Below are 19,625 nucleotides of genomic sequence, written 5' to 3' on the forward strand. Positions count from 1 at the left end.
TAACATAATGAAAGATTTCAAACGTAAAACCAGATCATTACATCAATAAACAGTCTGAAATGTATGGCCTTTGCAGTGATGTGGTGAGCTTGCTTCTTCCTTTTTCACCCCTGCTCTGCCTTAGGCGTAAGTTCTGTGTGTTTCAGTTCTGTCCCTTCCAGAGTTTGTAGGGATTTCTAAAGCACACTATAAGGAAAATAAAAAGCCTGAGGATTTCATAGAGATGGCAGGAATTTTCACTACTGGCACTGTGAAGAACCCTGATTGATTTCACATTCCCTGCCTTCCCAGGAGCACTCACCACATTACAGAGTAACAGTTGACAAGAACCAATTATAAGTGTAAAAAAAAAAAAGGCTTTTATACGTCCTTCTACGATAAGCAGAACAAAACCAGAACATGATATTACTGCATTTTGCCAATATGCAGTCAAATCTGAAAAGGAAATGTTTTAACTTGTTACCAACTTAATGGCCTGTCTACAAAAATTGTGGCTGGGGACCTGTTAGTGGCCAAAATTTATCTCTGAAACTGTAGGCTTTATTATGAGTTTGCTGAACACATTACTGCAGTGTCAGTAGTGAGAAACAAGATAACGAATGCATTTTAAGTACTATGTTTATTAATAAAGCATTACTCTGTCCCTTTGTTTTCTGTAAGCTGTGCTGTAAGAGGTCAATTCTTGCCCTTCTGCCCCTTCTTTAGCTGTTAGTGGGACAAATGCTTGGTGCTGCTGGGGTAACAAGCAACTCCAACCACACATTAATGCTGTTTGCTTTCCCATTGAAAGGCCTTGTGTTTTCTCCAGCATGACCTGCTGAAATTGTAAATGCCAACATGTGATCTCTTGGGCCACCCCATCTTTCAGTCTTGTGCTTTTTTGGCCCTCCTTCTCCTCCTTGTGGGAGGACTGTATATCCGTCCCAGTAAAAATTCAAGATTTGCAGTTAGTATCTTCACTGTGTAAATTTATAAAGTTTGCCCTTGCATGAACAATTTCTCTTTTTCAAGCTCATCAGGCAGTTACATAAGTGCTCTGAGTTTGTTTTCTTCTCTGGCTCTGTTTCTGCACCCTTAAAACAATTGTGGAGATGAGGACGACCAGACTCAGCCAACCCTGCTGCTTCCTAGTGTCGATCTGTGTAGGGTCTTGGGGGAAGCAGGTGGGCATCTCAGAATCAGTCACTTTCTGTAGCATCCTAGAATGTTTGAGTGAGTGGGCTAGAGGCTACAAGTTAAACCTAAACTTAGTTTCATTATGCTGTTTTTAATGGAAGAAAGAAGCAAGGCAGTCCTGAAAGCATAGGGGAGCAGAGATTGAGACTATTCTTGGTTTTTTTTGAGAAGTACTGCAGTATGTTTATTTCAGAAAAACATGTGGAAACAAGTGACTAAGAGTGAATATTTTGTACTTCTATGGCATCCTTGATCTTCAGTGACACAAATTTTATGGCTGTTTATCTCTAACTCAAAAGTACCCTGCAGGTATTGACAATTATTTTCACAGAATGATAGAATAGTTTCAGTTGGAAGGAACTTCAAAGTTCCTTTAGTCCAATCACCCTGCAATAAGCAGGGACATCCTCAACTAGAAGATTGCTCAGAGCCCCATCCAACCTGACCTTTAATGTTTTCAGGGATGGAGCATCCAACACTTCTCTGGGCAACCTGGACCAGTATCTCACTACCCTTATTGTACAAAACTTCTTCCTTATATCTAGTTTAAGTCCTCTTTCTTTTAGTTTTAAAACCATTAGCCTTTGTCTTATTACTACAGGCTTTCCTAAAAAATTTGTTCTCTTTTTTCTTATAAGTCCCTTTTAACTACTAGAAGGTCACAGTAACATGTCCCTGTAGCCTTCCCTTCTCCAGGCTGAACAGCCCCAGCTCTGTCAGCCTTCCCTCATAGGAGAGGTGCTTCAGTCCTCTGATCATCTTCATGGCTCTCCTCTGGGCTCATTCCAATGGCTTAGTGTCCTTCCTGTGCTGAGGATCTCTCCCTTTTGTAACTTTGCTCTCCAAACTTCTGGTGCCCTGTTTCTGAAGAGCTTGGCAGGAATAAGTCTGCTGTCAGAAGGTGCTACATGAAGGTGCTAGGCAGAGCAGCCTCTGCTTCCTGTGATCTCCACCTGCAGACAGCTACCACTGTGGATCTTTGCCTGAATGATATATGTTGCCCAGTGGAGAGCATCCTGTACTGATTGCTATTGCAAATTACTCCCTCTTCACTGGCAAGCTGTTGACCACAAGGTTGTCTTGGGGGGTTAGGATTAGCTTTGGCAGATGGCACTGTTTTGGTTTTTTTTAGTCTTCCACACTGAGAAAAGAAGAAAAATAAGCAGCAAAGATTGCTTGTATTATCATTGACATTATGTGGGTTTTTTTGCTAGAAAATTTTCCTGATTTTTTTTCAAGGTGTTGGCGTTCAGAGGTTGCACGGGTCCAAATTAATTTTATTCTTGAGTAGATTTATATAATTATTGTATCTTTGGTGAGATGGAGCTGCTAAGGCTCAGAATAAGGTGAATGCTATGTAAATAGTAGGAAATCACCACCTTACTATGGTAGGGAAAAGGAGAAGGAACATCACTTATCACTGGATTGAATACCTGCAATGTATGGTCATGGTTCAGTTTTGGTACAGTACTTGAAATTTTGGTCCTTCTTAAAGAGGATAACTAAGAAATGTGAGGCAAAACGCCCAAAGCCTGTGTTGATAGTAATTATCTGATGATACTTAGTTTTCCATTCCCTCCTTGCCTTTCCCTCAGTGTGCAACTAATAGAGTTTCCCTTGCACCTGGTCACTTGTATTTTCCAAACACATCTATAAGCTTGGCATTTTTGAGCTCTTACCAGTCTATTTAACTGGATGGAAAGAGGCCAGCTGATTGAAGAGGTCTGGAATACACACACAGGCCTATCAATAGACCATATTACCATATGAGCATTGCTTCCTTAGGAACAATTTAGTCTGAAAATATCCCCCTTGAGGAGAGATTTATTTGCATAAATATTCAGATGACATACCTCTGTGATATTTGTAACACATTTGGTAAGATCTGAAGAAAGACAGTATCCTGTCCTGATTCACTAGTAGAGCAGCCAGTCAGGAAATCTCCTTGTGGAATGGGAGACTTCTAATGGTGAGGCTGACAAAAAAAATGAAGCTGAAATAAAACTCGGTGTTAGGGGAAAAAAACCAATTTTGGGTCATGCAAAATGGAGGACTTAAATGGGGAAATAAGTTCATGGGTTTACTGACAATACCATCAGATGGATAGCAGCGTTCCCCAGGCTATCCTTTCTTTTTTACTTGACTGTGACCACTTCAAGGGGTGGCAGAGATGTCAGCATGTTTAGACCACTCCATATTTCACCACCTTGCAGAAGCTGACAGTCAAGAGTACCAAACATGGAGATAGATTCAGAATCATATCACTGTTCCTGAACTTTAAACTGATACTAAAAATAGCTTGCATCCACAAGAAGTTATTTGATGTCTTGCATCTGGTATTTGTGACCAACCCCTTTGGGAACACGGGCTAGCAGCTGAAACCAGATGCCTGGCACTGGGTGAGAACTTCTCTCAATCATGCAGGTTGTAAATGCACCTTTTTTTCTCCTCAGAGGTTTCTTATCTTTGAATTTTATACATCTGTGTATTTTTTTCTGTTCTTAAGGATCATCAGGAAGGCTCCATCAGCAAGGCCTGTCAGCGTTTTGCTGTAGAGAAGGGAGGTGGAAAAGAACACTAGAAAGCTTCCTGGTGCCATGCAGGATATCAGGTTTGCACAGTTTTGTGGTGTGCAATCCCATTCCAAGACTGAAATTGAACTTAGTTATTTCAAGTCACATCCATGTAGGTATCCCTGGAAAGATATGTTTCACACAAGGTACTGAACAGGCTTTTGTTGCTTTTAAGTGGCGCTACGCTCTGTGCTCACAACAGCAATCCCCCATGATGTTAAAGCACTCTCTGCACGTCTGTGTGCACCCTTGAGACTCACTGGTATGTAGAGATAATGACTTCACATCTCTAGAGTGTGGACCTCTCAACAATTTTCGTAATAGCATTTTAACAATTCGCTAAGAGCCTCCAATCTTTTTAGCAATAAAATCCATCAGTTGCTCAGCATGTGGCCTTTAATGCAACAGTCTTACTTAAAATCACTACTTATCCAGTTATTATTTTTTTCACATGGTTCACAGCCAGTGTTAAAAAGTATAATGTCCACTTTCCAAGTAAATAGAAGTAGTCAATAGAAAAATCCTTCTGCCCCTGTTTCCTTTTGCTAAGTCTAGGGTATTGTCATCATATCTGAGCTTTTCATTTTTCTAGTAATAGCAATGTTTCAGTTCACCTTCAGGTTTAAATACAGATGAAAATTCACATATTTGCTAGTGTCACTTGGTGAAGTCTATCATAGTGTTTGTTTCTCATATCCAGCTCTCTGGCAGTTAGGAAGCAGAAACATTCTCCTTTAAATGGTACCAACAGTTGCTGGAAGAGCTGGTCACCCCTTTACAAAGAATGAAGTATTTCCCCTTACATTTGATGCTCTGCAGTCTGGACCATTAGCAACAAGACATGTCTGATGTTTTTCCATACACTAGTTCATAATTTTGAGTTGAAAATAAAAATGGAGGTGGTGCATTTTCATATTTGTCTGAGGGGTTCTTCTCCTGAATGAAGAGGGAGAAGTGAGCTCCCTCCCAGTGATGTGGGCTTGAAGCTGAGCACTTCTTAATGGTCCATGTAGGTACTTGTTGTTTTGTAAGCAGTTGGAAGATGGGGTGGCTGAGATGAAAGTTTCGTTCATAATGCACAAATCCCATCCATATTTCAGTGTTTAGACAAAACACAAATGATGGGGAGCAGATAAGGTTTAGTGAGGCTTCAAAAGTATGATCCTGGATTCCTCCTGGTTACTTTATATTTGTATACTTATGTGTATAATTGGGTACATTTTTGTGCATTTATTTGCCATGTTCTAATGCAGAAATACTGGTGAGATGTTGTCATCTGGGAACGTGGGCCCCTATTACCACTCTTAGAAGTTTGTGTGTCTCTCCATCCCTCTTATGGGGGCTTGCAGGGAAGGCTGCCATGGAAAAGCCAAGAGGTGTTTCTCACAGCCTTCCACTATTTGTTCACTGCTCTCCATCATCTCAGGTATATTCCTTCACTGTGCCCCAGGGGACTCTGATAGCTTATTTCCTACAGCCTGAGTCAGAAAAATACTCACTACCTCGGGTAGTCACTGCTGCTAAGATGCAGGGAGCAACCCAGCCGTCAGTAGTTAGTGTTGCAGAAGAGCAATGCACAAAGATGACAAGGTTTCATGAATAAGTTTGTTAAAGAGGAAATGGAAATATTGGCCTGGAACCCATTTTATCTAAGAGCCAGCACAACTCAGTAACAGCGAAGAAAAATGAAAGAACAGGGGAACAAGCCCTAGTTTATAATAGTTCTCAGTCTGGGACTAGGGTGGATCTTAAAGCATATCTTAGTCAGCATCTTGCATGAGTGCCTTCAGATCTACTCCTTCCATATGTTAAAATAACAATTAAAATTACACAAGATGATTTTATAATTCCCCCTTCCCCTCCCCCCCCCCCAATATTTTTCTGTAAGTGTGCCCATCCATACGATAATGTTTTTACCTGTCAGATTGCTTCATTCAGGCTGGTTTTTTCCCTTATATGTGTGTTCATTATTGTCAGTAATAAAATTATCTCCATAATATTTTGTGCCATAGTTAAAAAGATATGGTAATCCCACTTTTATGGCCACTGGCCATCAGCATTGCTTGTATGCAGGTTTAGGAGTTTTCACTTATTTCAGCTACCATATGTTTCATCATATGTTTTGATTTGAGTACTGTGAAGTTATCCCCTGAACAAGCATTCAGATACCTTATTTGTATGCAAGTTCTTTTTTTTAGTGAAACCACTTACAGTTCAGGCCACAGGAAACGGGACTGGGATTTGAGAGCCACTTGGATGGCAACTGTTCCCTTTGCTAATTGAAAAGGAAATTACAAACTCTAGTGCTTCACTGTTCATTACCATCACCTGCCAACAGAGTGGCTGTTTATCTGTACATTCTGAGCTCTCTCTCATTTTCTTTTTAAAAATTATATTGCTTTTGTTCTCACATTCTCCAGTTTGCTAGAATAAAAATTACTCAGCAGTATGTCAGAGCATGCCATGTCTTTCCCAGATCACTTTTAGGGCAGTAAGTTGATGTAAAAAGAAGTACTGGTCTGCTGTGGGAGCATTTATTAATGTATGCCCTGAGCCACTCTAATCAGACATGCTATGACTTTTTGTACTGTACAAAGTGCTGCAGGACATGAAAAGCAAAGCTTCTGTATAGTCACGCAATGGTTCAGAACTGTAGTGGCTAAAAATTAGACAAATACACTAAGCCATTTTACCAAGTCCCCTTGAGTCCGTCCATTTTGCTCCTTCCAGTCTTGTTTGCCTCTGTTTTCTGCAGTCTCATCCAGAATGCATCATGTCTGGAATTTTGCTGCTCCCCTTGGGAGGCCACCAGAGGCCAGGGCATCTTGCTGTTAGAGCACCTTGGATGACACCTTCTGAGAACTGTGCTCCTTAGCGACTGTGCTGCTTCTCTGGGGTGAGCACTGCCTGCTCATTTCCAGGTGTAACTGCAAAACTTGCCAATCTACCAGATTAGGCTTCCTTTTTGAAAATATGCTTGGGAGGAATTGGTTCAAAATATGGATGCTATACATTGTGTGCTTTATTTTTTTAAGGTGTTTTTTCAATATATTGTAAATGTAATATTTAAAATTCCATTATAAAATTAGTGTTCAGTTCACTTGCCATTATCACTCAAACCAACCACAATTCCATCTTTTCCAACAGTATGTGTAAAGAGTGGGGGACTCTGAAGAACCTCTGCCAAAGTAGCTCTTTGTACAGGTATGACTGCAGGCAAGTGCTTAACACCAGGTATTGGAAAGCTTCTTGTAATGACAAAGGCATGTAAACCAAGGGAGAACAGTTTTCTTCTCTCTTCATCCTCCTTTATTCTTTTGCAGAAATTATTACCACTGAGCTATTTCTTCCTTTAGAGATTTTGGTAGAAAAGAAGTGTTTTGCAATGATAAGGCAGAACTATTTTCCTTATTTTGTAATTGACAGAAGTAGTGTGTATATAAGTGACTTGTCAGTGGGACAACTGAAAAAAGAATCCATTACATTTAATTCCTATTAGTAGTAATAAGAGGGATAAAAGTTATGTTAGCCTTTAAAGATCCTAATTAACACTAGTGACTTTGCTGTACTGAGAACTTCACACAAATCCATGAATTTGTTTGAGAGACGTGATTGATTGATTCAAAGGAGCAAGGGTTTGAAGGGTAGGGAGATGTGTGTAAAACATTTAAGCAAAGAATGTGGTAAGGAAGAAGTACAACTCCATAATGGGGTAGGAGATGGAAGTGAGGACTGTGGTAGTAGGAAAAGGGGAAATCAGGATCGTGTGTTATCTGCTTGAAATTTGAGCTCCAGTTTCTGCTGCCAAGAGCAATAGTGGACGTAGGAGCTGGTTGTGCTAAGCACAGCACAAACACAGAATAAAAGCTAGTCCTTGGCTCAAGGGGCAGTGCAAGGAAATCTGGCCATTGATGCTGTTCTCCTCCTGTTAGTCTCTTGAGGAGCCTCTCTCTGTTTATACTTTCTTGTTACCACTCCATTGCTTCCCTTTGCTTCCTTTTCCTGGAATGTAGGAAACTGAAGAAAGGTCTCTAAGATATACCAAACTCCAGAATGAAATCAGCTTGGGAAATTTCAGCAGAAGCTTGTCTAAATTCTTCTTTAAAACCTCCAGAATAGAATGGATGATATTTCCAGATCCCTTCCAACTTGGGTTGTTCAGTGGTTCAGAGATTCCAATCCACAGGGATGTTCTTGCCCCTCCTATCCTCCTCCTCATGAGCCAGTGGGTTGTCTTTATGCTGCTAGTTTGTGACTAGCTCTAAAAGTTGCTGATAAGCAATACAGTTGGGGTATCAGAGATGCCTGAGCTTATTACTGCGCTTGACCAGGAGATTGCTAGGTAATTCACACTCCAGTAATACATTTCATTCCCTTTACTTGACTAAGTGAAGAAAAAAGACTCTCTTTACTCAGAGGTCAAAAAAACCCCAAAATTAAGGTCACTTCACAGAAGTTGTAGCTGTAAGCTTCAATTTTTTTGAATTTTAGGCTGAAAGTCAGCCAAAACCCACAAAAGCATTTAATCAGAAATATGTTAATTTATTCCCAGCCTCATGTGGAGGCAGGAATTTTGTAACCTACATCTTCATGAAGCATTTTGGTTTCTGCAGCAGTATAATGCTCTGCTACTGTATTGCTAATGCTGCTTTATTTAGGGAATTCAATAGCCTTGATTCACTGAAAATCAGAATAGCTCATGCAGCTTTCTCCACCTCTAGCAGAGATTCAGCACTTTCACCTTAACAAGGAAGCCCATGGTGTGAGGATGGATTTCCAGTGGAAAACTGGAAATGGATGAATTAGGGATTTCCTCTTCTGTGTGGCAAATTACAGAAGCCCATCTGTCTTACATTAAACAAATGCTTCCTACTGTAAGAAATAATTTTTAGCATGTGGGCATGCTAAATTCTGTAATTATGTGAATTATTTCTGTCCATGGCAGCAGAGGTCAGAGTACAGTGATACCCATTCTCTCAGTCCATGTGCTCTACCCCTGCCAGGCCCTGGGGACATGTAATCTGCAACCACACAAGTACTCAGTATATCATCTCTGCTGGCTCTCAGAATTACCATCAGGATGAAACCTAAATGTCTGTGTCTCATACAGCTAGCCTATTTTGCTGGACAAACTATTATTATCAAGGGTTATAAAAGAGTCCTCCTCAGAGTAGCGGATGGTTTGAATTCAGTCCATTGAACCCAGATTAATTGGTCTCAGGACTTCATTGTTTTCTCTCAAGAGTTTAAGATGTAGTTCCCAGCTGCCACATGCAGTCTTGTGTATTTCATATGCCATAGAAAGGTGAATATTCTCTCATCCTTATCTAACAACTATATTGGTATTTAAATCCCACCTCCAAGAAAACAGCATGATGAATTGTAATTTTGTGTTAAAATCTGAACTGCTTAATGAATTTGTTGCTCTCTAAGGGATGCCTCTTTGCTGTCTTAAAATTACTTACTGAGATGGAGTTAAATTTTCCTTCTGTATAAATGCAGTTTCCACTGTGTGGTAGGTCATGTAGATTAAGAAACATTTTCAGAAAGCTGAAAAACCACTCAGAACATTTATTCCCTGCAGTTGCTATAAGGGCTGACAGAGTTGCCAACCAGGCTTACCTGTGAGCATCTTAATGAGGGCAACGAGAACGGAATGTGGATGTGCGTCATGCAGCCCAACACGGTGACGGAGGCACTCAGCCCTCATCAGAGACCTGACAACTGCTTTGTGTCTATAAGAACAATCTGGAAGGAAATGTATCGGTTCGTGATATTTGCCATTATTTGGTTGCAGTCAATAAGTGTGTGTTTATTAGCTTGGGCCTGCTGCTCTGAATAAGACTGATTGTCTCATTAAGGAAAATGAGTCACTGAGAATATTTTTTAATCATTTGCTATTTAAGTGGTGTCACTGTTCGCAGGTAGATGTTAGTGGTGAAATTAAAGGACTTTTGAATATGAAAGCACAGTGGAGATGCAGGAAAGAAAGAAAGAAATTCTCAGTGACTACAGGTATAGGCCAGTATTCCTGGTTCTTTATTCTTACCTGTGATTCCCTCTGTGAAGATGGTTAAAGCACTTCACTTCTCTGTGCCCCACTGCAATAGCAAGTGGCAGCTACTGCAGGGATGCTAAGAGCTGCATTGCTGTGTACAGCATTTGCCATGGTTATGCCTGAACTGCCCCAGAAGTTTTTAAAAAGCAACTATTAGTCATTATGTTCCTTTTTCTGGAGACCAAGAAAAGGGTGGAGCAGTGACTGCTTAAATTAATGCTGCAACATGGCCACTGCCATTCATAACAGTACCTGCCAGCTTCCCTCCTTGCTTTTTTCCTGCCTTCAGGGGAAAAAAAATCCTCAGTATTGTGCTTGTATGAATTTGTGTGTTTAACTGTGACTTTAGACACAGTTTATTCACAAAAAAATTACTTTTAGATGTTGTCCTTAAAGTGGGAAAGCCTTGATAATGTTTGATATTTAAATAGATTTTGTATTGTAACAGGGCTGCCAGAGTTGATTTTTTTTATCACTTGCAAGCAACATCATGCAGGGACTCATGCCTCCACATAAATCTGACATCTGTCTGAGAAAGAGGCGTGGGACAAAGGTGTAGGCAGGAGAAGTCCACCTTCATGGATTCCGTATCACGGTGTAGCAATTCTAGTAAGATCAAGGAAGTACTTTTAAAGGAAACTTGGCTCAGTAAGTTGTTAAGGCCTTCCTGAAGGCTTTCAGAGCATGCATTCTTCTAGTTATTAAACTCTGAATATTCAGTTTCTTTTTATATAGAAAATGCATTTAATCATACTAATACAAAAAACCACTTGTTGCTGTTAGATCTGCATCTCTTGGCCTGTAGTGGGAGCATAAATTCCCTTCCTCTGTTGATTTAAAATGAACAAGGGCAGGAAATGAATAAAGCACTTTGATTTCCTCAGCTGCAGTGCCCATTGCTGGCATCAGCATTCATCTGTTCCTCTCCCAGCTCAGGATTTAGGACTGGTGGTGGATCAAGGTCATCTTTGAGGCTAGTCCCTTCAGCAGGACTGGCTCCTCTGGCCCACTAGTGGAAATCAACAGCATTTCCATTGCTGCTACTGAAAACACCTGTATTGGAGATCCAGTTCAATGTTGTTGGCAAATTAGCAGACAAGTGTTTTCACATCTTGCCTCCCTTAAAGAAACACTAAAGATTTCCTATTGCATAAATATTTATATTCTTTTGTTGTTGTTTTATTGCATTTTGTGAAAGAGGGCAATTGGAAAGAAACAATAACGAGAAAAGAGAGATTTCTTTTCCCTTTTGCATGCCTCCTTGCCCACCCCTTCCCCAAAAGAAAAGGTTGCTTAATATACAGTAAGACACTCAGGAACAGAGAGGATCTCCTGCCGTCTTTCTGTGTACCTGTACTCATACAAATGCACTTGCACAGAATATGGAGGTTTCTAGAAATACATAATTAAAGCCATAGAAAAGCTTTTATTAGTAGAACATGAAGTTGAAGCATCCGGGATAGATAACACTAGAGCTCAAGGACACCTGGAAGATCATGACACATCTATGAAACAATCTAGACTTTTGTAGGCTGTAAGGTGCCAAAACAGTTGTGTTCCTTTGAAGCAGATCCTGTCTAGCCTGAGTGCTGGTATTGGCTGAGGCAACGTGGCCCTGCTCAGCCAGAAGATAACACAGTATAATTCTGTTACATTAAGTGGGAATACATGACTTGCTATTGAAGAGTGTGAACTGTACATGACAGTTCTGTTATGCAGAGGGATTGAAGGGATGTCAAACTGTAAAGGATACAACTTGAAGTTGTAAATTCAGTGTGGGGAAGAGGCTGGGCTGTCTGATTACATCTCTAGCATCCAAAGGATTTTCAGTCCTTTTCAAATACCAAAAGTAGTCAAAGAGCCAAGGAATCCTGCAGTGATGTTTTAACCTCCTGCCTCAGTTCTTTTGTTTCAGGCTTAATGAAACATTTTAAATTAGTCACTAACAAACAAAGAAAGAGATACCACCATGAGTCTTACAGATACACAAATCAGATTGCATGTAACCCTGATGATAAAGAAACAATAATTAGCATCTGTTATAAATAAGAATTGTTGGGTTGCAGGAGAGTGCAGGAAATTACAAGCTTGAAGGCAGCTCTGAGCTGTGTCAAATTTGGTGGGCTTGGTGGGCGAGTGATTTTTGTCCCTTGTACTCATGACATGAGCAAGAATGAGTGAGAGGTCCACTGGGGGTGGGGAAGTCTGACACCTACAGTACGCAGAGTCCCACGTTAATGATGGCTTTTAGATGAGCATGAATAAAAATACCATTGTCATATACCCCTAATTCACAGAAGCCTCCTGCATGTGTTTCAGCAGTTAGCTCATCAGCTCAGCCTGTTTATGCCAGGAGCACGAAACTGGCTCCTGCAGTCAGAGCAGGAATTGCTGCAGTGTCCACATGTGTGTGCCTGGCTGCATGGGTATGGGGTTGTGCATGCACACAGATAAATTAGAGGGTGTAAAGCACAGAAATGCTTCTAGCAGTGGTCTGAGTCTCTTTGGGTGCTGGAGGGATCCTGCTGCTGCCCTGGAGAAACAGCAAGGATCAGCTTCTGCGAGTGCTTCCCAGCCAGAGAGGGTCAGAAGAGAGGATGAGGAAATGTGTGCTGCTTTGGGCTGCAGAAGCTTTTAGCTACAGTGTGGGATTGCTGTACCTCTGGAATGAAGGCTGAGGGCTTTCATTACAGCTTTTTGCACAATTACAATTTCTCTAATAGCTGTGTACGCTGCTGTAACAGCAAATCTTTTCTGCTTCCATGTCTTGGCCATTTGCTAAATATAATCTCCTTTCCTTTAAACAGAAGATTGGCCCCTGTAAACCTAATACAATGATTTGTGTAATGAGTTTATATAAATTCCTACCATGTTTTATCGAGTTGCTTCTTTATCTTTATACTGCAGTTCAGATTTTATATTTTAATATATCAACTGGGAAACTGAATGTGAGGAAAAAAAGCCATCTAGCTTGTTATCTGCAAATGTTTTTGGAAAGCAGATGACACATTTAAAACACATTTTAATACATTTTTGTGAAAATTGTCATATAAGGATGAGCTTAGAAAAATCTCATCTGAATTGTAATTTCTTTATAGTCATCAATTCTAGAGCTAGAGAAAGCAAGAGTCTTAAATAAGAAGCATGAAGAGAACCAAAATCTGTTGTGCCTCACTTTTTGTTAATTCACAGAAGTAATGTGGCTTTGTTGTTTCCCTTGCCTCTAGTTATGTTTCAAGCAGAGTTCTGGTCTTTTGATTGAGATTGTAACTACACCCAAAAAATGACCTTTAGAGACTGCTATTTTGGTTTATCATTTGATTACTGTAATAAGTAACAGGTAATATTTATGAAAGGGAAATTCCACTGACCATTTCTGTGATTTAGGTTCCTGCCCATGGATAGTATGTAACATACATTTCCCTTTCTACTTGAGGCTTACTAACCCAGAAACCACAGCTGACCACAAAACAACTGCAACATGAGAAAATCACAGCAGTTTATGATGTTATTTTCTTAACATTTTCTTGTACATGCTTGTGATTAATGTGTATTTTCCCCAGCTTTGAAGGGCAAATGGGTAGAGGTGTGTTTTTTGTGAGCTGCCAGGCCTAGGAACTATTGCTATATGACTGTTGTTGCCCAGAAGGTTTGCTTTTTGCTAGAGAATGTTGTGTTCATTACTGTGTTGCAACTCTGTGGTCAGTGTAGATAGGAATTATTATTTTCAAGATGGCAGGGGAGTGTTTGTGCCTTTTTCTAGTTTCTGTGGTGGATGGACTGGAAGAGGGGGATTGATACAGGTTGGGGGACAGCCCTGTGACAGCAGGAGGTTTAGACACCAGAGACTGTTGAAGATTTCTTTTGTTGTTGTTTTGTGTGAAGGAAGTAAACAGCTATCTTTTCATCAGGAATTGATGACATGACGATTTAGAAAAAGAAAACCTCAAAAAGGGTTGCTTTCTTCAGCACAGCAAGGCAGCATTGTTACTACAAGTTCTGGGTAGCTGAGTAGCAACCTGATGTGCAGGTGAGAAAATAGTAGTCTTGTCAGTTCAAGAACTGCCTTTCAGACTCTGTAGGTTGTAATTAATATTCTGAAAAAGATTTTTAATGAACAAAAGATAAATATTAGCAAAGGCTGCCTGCAAATAAGTGAGAAAGGACTGGAGAATGTTCCAGATAGGGGGTTGAATTTAACATTCAAGACAGTAATCGCCTCTGTAAAAATTACTTGACTTGCTAGAATATATATATTTAAAGCAGCAGAATAGAGTCTATTTAAGTTGGTAATGTATAAGTGGTGCTATCAGTTGTATTATATGGGGCATAAAAGAGATATATTCTATGCTATGAAATCTATACATTTTTATTATTTTTTTATTTAGTCTTTTGAAATAAGAGAAGTATTGCATGTAGCAAAGTGCAGTACAAACTGTGGAGGGGAGGTGGAAGGAGAAGCAGAAAGGTTAAAGAACTAAGCTGGTTGAAGTTAACACAACTGTCTTGCAATTCAGACAGTAGCACAATTGACAGTGTTTGAAGTCATGTGCTTTTCAGAATAAGGATAAGCTTTCCTTGGTCAGAAAGCCAGCTGTTGGAAACTGGAGACTTAAGAAGTACAGATTCTACATGTCTTTAGAGTTTTTGCCTTTCAAGTGAAGATTGATGCTGACTGTTGAGTATGACTGGGTGGATAAATACTGTGCTTTTGTGGCAGTATAACACTTTGGGATTTTTCTGTGTATGAATGCAATCACAGGTTTGGGTAGATCTGAGTTAAAACCCAATTATACAAGTGACTTTTGGGTCCTCTGAGCCCTGGTTTTTCCAGACAGCCTGGATTAGAAGATCTCCTTGCAGCTTTATTTATAACAAAGTACCAGAAAGATAATTGAAATGCCTGACAAGCAAGAGAATGGGGGACGTACCTCTCAGTTAAGTTTCACTGTAAGTGACACTGCTTCTCCTTTTGGATCTAAATTACACACAGGCCACATAAATCTACTTCAGTCCAGGAATTACAGTATTCTATAATAAATCACATAAGCAGACCTGCTTTTAAATTTATCCAGTGTGCTTTCAAATTAAGCCAGAACCTACTTTTTTTTCCCCCTCCCCAAAGCTACATCAGTGCTTGATGAAACGAATTTGGTCCCAAGTTTGTGGTCTAAAATGCAAGAGGGTTGTACTTTTCTTTCTCTGTGTAAACGTGAGGAGAATGAAATTCATACTTCATGGTTCCCAGCCCTCTCAGTTCATTCTTTGTCTCCAGCAAATCAGGGAGTTGTGCAAATATCAACTGTGACAAATTTGCTGGTTTTTAGCATCCATGCTAAAAGCTTTGTTTTTCCCTTTTCTTCTTGGAGAGGGGCAGGGAATAACCCAGTTGCAATTTCTGAAACCAGCTGCATGCAGTGTGGCCCTGAGAGTATTTTCCCTAGGTAATGTTCACTCCCTGCTAAACTACCCTCACTGCTGACAACAGGTGTCAGCAGCAGATTATCCTTTTGGAGGAAACTGAGCTGGAGGGAATTAGAGATTTTTGACAGAGATGACAATAGGGAAATCAGCAAATACTTTTGCTTTTAATGTGAAATTTATGAAAGCTAATGCTTCTGTCATCCACATCTCAAGGTTAGTGACACTGAAGAAAATAGGGAGAAGAGCAACTCAAATAAATAGTCAAGCACATAAATCCAACTGTCTTACAAATTGATGCTGAATTGTCTGACAGTCCTCAGTTTGGAGAGGAGGTTGAAAGAGGGTTGGTCATGTTTGATGAAGCCATAAAGGCAGTGGATAAAATAAGTGCAGAGTTACTATTAGGATCCAACGCTGTGTTTTTTTCATGTGGCTCTGCAGCCTTTATTACTCTGGATCATCTATTAGTGCTTGCATCCTCAGGAGGAACAGATACAGTTGCACTTCTTTTTAAGAAGTGTACAAAAAATTTCCCTACATGAAACTTCCCTCTGGACACTTAAACAGGAAAGAAATGGTGTATTAAGTGAATTTAACTTAGCCAATTGCTCTCTCCCACAGAATGTGATACTAAAAGAAAAAAAAAAAAAAGTGTTTTCATGTTTCCTGAAGTCTTTCAAGGGTGTTCATTTTTCAACAAAGTCCTCATTGTCCTTTTTAAATAAATTCCACAATCCTAGCAGTGCGGGAGTTTCTTAATCAGTTGACATTGTAATTGTCTTAGGGTAATCTGTTTTCACATGCAAATTCAGTTCAAGATGCTGAAAAGGGATTCAGGTAGGCTGCCAGAAAATGCATGGGAAACACACTGTAGCTTTTCCAAAACACTTAAGCAGAAGAAATTCTCAGGCAGTGAGGGAAAACTCCCACTTGCAAGATTTTTGTGCCAGAAAAGTCTGTATCAAGGGCAACTACGCCCGTCCCCAAACCAATATATACAGTGAGAAAATGGTACAAATGTGCTCCCAAACAGTTATATATATATATAAAAAAAAGAAGACAGCGAAGTTGTGGATTGAGTCCTTACATGTCTTCCTTCCTTTCAGGTGTTCTTTATTATTGTGCATACTGTGAACATTAGATTATATGGTATAATAGAAGACAGGCATAATGTGAATGAAGCAGTAAAGCTGGAAAATATAAATTGGCTAGTTTAGGCTGTACAAACATATTACATTGAATATATTTGTCCTTTAAAAATTACTTTAAGAAATGCAATATCCGAAAGGTCCATATATCCATGATAGACCATGAGGTAATGAAGAACGCTGTGTCTTTCTAGGTGGTTGTAGCAAAAGCAAGTGTGGTGCAGCCTAAAGCCTGGGAGCTCTCAACCTTGGGTGTTCTTGTGAGTGATGTAGCTCCTGCAGGGAGGCAGCCGAAGTGCGTGGCATTTGGGTTCCCTCTACTGGTTGAACTTAAAGCCCTGTCCATTAGCTTCTGTGGCGAGATGGTATTCACGAAATACCCTGAATTACTTTCCTTTGTGACTGCATTTTAGGATCTTTCGTAGTTAGCACATCTGCAAACCACCTCTCTTTGAAAGGTCTGCTAATGTACACCTACTCCCCAAATAAACCCTTCAGAGCATAAGCAGGTGCTTGAAAGTTAAATGCATACTTAAATGCTCTACTTAATAGGAGTGGTGAAGGCATGTGCTCTCATGCTTTTCTGAATGACGATCTTTGATGGCTTTGTCAAATGATGGCTTTGTCACTGGGCAGTTAAACAGGCAGTACTCAACACTTCACAAACCATTACCTTGACTTTGTCACCATCTGTAATGGCATTGTCTATACTGCCATGAAAGTGGCACTGTCAGTCATAATGCAAAAGCAGTAACTGTCTTTAGTTTCTCTAGTGTTTTTTGAAGGCTGCACGAGTGAACTGTAGAAGTAAAGAAAGACACTAGTTTAAAAGCAGAATTAAAACTCCAAAATGAACTTTCTTGTTAGCTTTTCTCATACCTGTGGGCAGGTGATTCCCTCTCCTTCCAGCTTTATGAAGTGGTTTGAGTGCTGGAAGGCATACCTCAAATATGAAGCAGCATGAAACTATCAGCTGTAACATTCCTGTGTTACAAGGGGCAGTTGGAGCAAGGATAATACTTGCTCTGTCATGTCCATACCTTTAAACACGCTCTTCTGTAGTCACTGAAAGGAGTCCTTTAAAATAAAATAATAAAATTCCTCAAGCCTGGGCATCGAATAGACTTAGAATTACTATGTTCACAGTCACCTAGTTCTTGCACTTTTGTCTAGACATGTGTATTGATCAGTGTTTTACAGAGTACAGGAGTGGGTAGATTTCTTGTCAGACCCTGCGCCACTGCTTTGTGTTCTTGCATTTTGTGTTTTACTGCATGAAAGGGAAGAGAAGTCATCCATGAGCTCTTCCTTATCATCTAGGTCTCAAGTGGAGAGGACCCCGTGGGCTATGGCAGTGTGGCAGTCTCCTATAATCCCTGGGAAAAGGAGTACAGCAGCATTTAATGTGATCCCTTTATAGCCTTTGGCCTCTGTGCTTCTCTTTCTTCCCCTGCAGGAAATGGTTAGGTGGAAAAGGTACTCTGGGGCCTATTGTCACTTACAGGGTTGTTCTTATTCTAGAAGAATTATATTGAATAACATATGGGTGTATTTATGGCCAAATCTCCAGTTCTGAAAACTCCCAGCTCCTTTTTAGAGCTGATCTGGAGAAGACTGACATTGCTTCCAAGCTGTGCTTTGCTGTGTTCACCTGAAACAAGCACCATTTCTGCCAAAAGGTTCCTAGTCCTCAGTTAAGTGTTGGCAATTCAAAAACAGCTGCTAATTCCTTATGGCTCCTGGTATAGCTGTAAATGTTTTCTCATTGTTCAGCCTACTGTGTGCAAGGTACAGTGCATTGTACAGTGTATAATTCCATTGGAAAGTCTCTAAAATAATGCATTCCCTACATAGAATCTTTCCAGACATTTGCTTCCTAGTGTGCATTCAGTCCTTAGCCCCAACAGCCTTAACTCCACATCCCACAAAAGTCAGAGCAGGATTTTGCAGAGAATACTAAGAACTGTAAAATGTGAACAGCATACAATTTGGAGATGGAGAAACTTCTTTTTCTGTTGGTTCTTATGTAGATCAGAGGCTGTTCTCCCTGAAGAGCTGCACAGTGCAGAAGCTGTGCCTTCCTCCCTCAGGCTCTCCTATGAGGATGCCTGGCCTTACCTTGGTGGCAGTGCCCTGAGGGGGTCATCCATCAGCTGGGAACTGGAAGATCTCGTCTGTGTAACAGTGATATTCTGCTTGGTGCTGATACCTCTAAACCTCAAGCAGGACTAATGGGAAGAAAATGGTACAGGCAGACCAGCTGCCAGATGGAAAATTATTTGCTGCAATGCTGCAGTTGCACAGAAGGAAGAAATGGCCGGTTACTTTTGGATTGCCCCTTTTTTGATATGAGAAACATATTTGTAATCTGCCTCCTCAACAAAATGATGTGATGAGAATAAAAGGTAGTTCCTGAATTCTATTCCTATGCCAAATTTTATGTGATCTTTTGAAATTGCTCTCTTGTTTTAAAGAACTAGAAAATGTTTTAGAGTTATTTGAGGGGATTATGCAGGAGGCAAACCAGCATCTACCTAGCAAAATAAATACGCCATTCAGTTATAAAGAACTCAAAAACTGCTAAACCCTTCTCCCCTCCCATCTTAGGAATAAAAAAGGAATGGTAAGAGTTTGGTCTTCTATAAGTTCAGAAGTGCTTGGATTTATTGCTGCTTCAGGCTTGTATGAACCTAAACTAATCCTAATAAAACCAACAGGATTTGATCAAAAAGAAAGAGGAATCATATGCTTGGAAATCAGAACCTATGCCATTTAATCAGAGCAGGGACCATGGACATGGAATGTTTATGGTATGTAATGGAGCAAGGGTAGAACATCCACCCACAATTGGGCAGCTGAGGCTGCACAATATGGTCAGTGCTGCAGGGCTCAGTACAGCAGGACACAGTGCCACAGGTTCATGCACAGCTGACTTCAGGTAAAAATCCTAGAAATCTCAGTGCAGGATGCCCGGGGTATCCCTGTATCCACTGGGTGCATGTCCTGAGTTTTAACTTACCTATGCTGAATCACGTTTAGAGTACTTTGGTGTAAGTCAGTGAAATACTAGTGATGTGCCATGAATATGGCAGAATAATTTCTACTGTTTCAGCACTGTTTGAAAATTTCTAATGAGAATGGTGCATATTGTGTGAGGAGCTTGCTCTGCTAGGTACTTTTTTTTAAAATTTTGAGCTCTAGAAGAAAAATACATCAATTCAAAGCACAGTAACTCAGATAAAAATA

At 40.2% G+C, this 19,625-nt stretch overlaps 1 protein-coding gene and 1 long non-coding RNA gene across 7 annotated transcripts in view; both read left to right on the forward strand.

Moving 5' to 3' along the window:
• Positions 1-19,625, forward strand: part of RGS6 (regulator of G protein signaling 6) — a 249,500-nt gene that overhangs the window by 98,677 nt on the left and 131,198 nt on the right. The window lies entirely within an intron of this gene.
• On the forward strand, positions 6,506-9,620 carry LOC135448144 (uncharacterized). The gene is made up of 3 exons (XR_010440405.1): positions 6,506-6,645; positions 6,897-6,953; positions 9,334-9,620. It is a non-coding gene; the product is annotated as an uncharacterized LOC135448144 (long non-coding RNA).

The sequence above is a fragment of the Zonotrichia leucophrys genome, chromosome 5, assembly GCF_028769735.1.
Source record: "Zonotrichia leucophrys gambelii isolate GWCS_2022_RI chromosome 5, RI_Zleu_2.0, whole genome shotgun sequence".
Taxonomy (NCBI): domain Eukaryota; kingdom Metazoa; phylum Chordata; class Aves; order Passeriformes; family Passerellidae; genus Zonotrichia; species Zonotrichia leucophrys.